We start from the raw sequence: 1,036 nt of genomic DNA on the forward strand, positions 1-1,036 counted from the left end.
TAAGCTCTAACCTTTGTTCTCAGGTAGAGCTTGCCTGTCAGCAGAGGATAGTAGGCCTGGAGCAGGTATCTTGCCTTCGCTGTGGTGGCTGTCATCTGGTCGTGCCATACCAGTCGCTTGTCGTAGATAAGTCCAAGATAGGTTACCTTGGACCTTCAGGGCAGCCGCTGTCCTGCAAGCTCTAGCATGGTTGGCGGCGTCTTGGAGCCCTGGTGAAGAAAATGACTTGCGTTTTCTCCGGGTTAAACTCCATTGTCCAGTTCCTACTCCATTGCTGGACCTGACCGAGATGTCTTTGGAGTCTAGTGGTCATTTTAGGGCCCTTACCTGCTGCAGTGAGTGCGACATCGTCTGCATATATGTAGCACTCCGTATTGGCATTGGTTGGAAAGTCTGCCATGTATATGTTGAAGAGAGTAGGGCCCAGCACTGATCCTTGTGGTACTTCTGACATCACCGGTCTACTGGTTGAGAGCTGGTTCTCGATTTTGACCTGGCAGCTGCGTCCAGATAGGTAGCTGCTGATGAGCTTAGTTTGGTGTCCCGGAAAGCCGGCTGTTATCATCTTGGCTATCAGGGCCTGGTGTCAAACTTTGTCAAACGCCTTTGACATGTCTAGGAAGACGGCTCCTAGACCGTTTCTCGGGCGGTTTAACCTTAGTTGAATCCTCGTGGTTAGCCGGGTGGTGAGTGTGTTAGTGCCATGGCCCGGCCTGAATCCATGTTGCTCATCCAGCAGCACTTTCTTGTCCTCTATTGTATCCTGGATGTAGTGCAGGATACACCTCTCCATAACTTTGGCCATCATAGGTAATAGGCTGACAGGCCTGTAGGACTTGAGCAGCTTCCTGCTTGCTCCCTTGTTGGGCACCAATACCACAATTGCCTTCTTCCAGCTGTTCGGAAAGTACTGAAGGTCCATTATTGCGTTTGCCACTGTAGTGAGGTTATCAATTATTGCTGTTGGTAGTTTCTTGAGGACCTCATTCGATATTTCATCATGTCCAGGGGCCTTTTTGCGTTTGGTCCCCTTGAT

This window comes from Dendroctonus ponderosae, unplaced genomic scaffold, assembly GCF_020466585.1.
Source record: "Dendroctonus ponderosae isolate FM_Combo_2020 unplaced genomic scaffold, Dpon_F_20191213v2 Dpon_F_20191213_1, whole genome shotgun sequence".
NCBI classification, from domain to species: domain Eukaryota; kingdom Metazoa; phylum Arthropoda; class Insecta; order Coleoptera; family Curculionidae; genus Dendroctonus; species Dendroctonus ponderosae.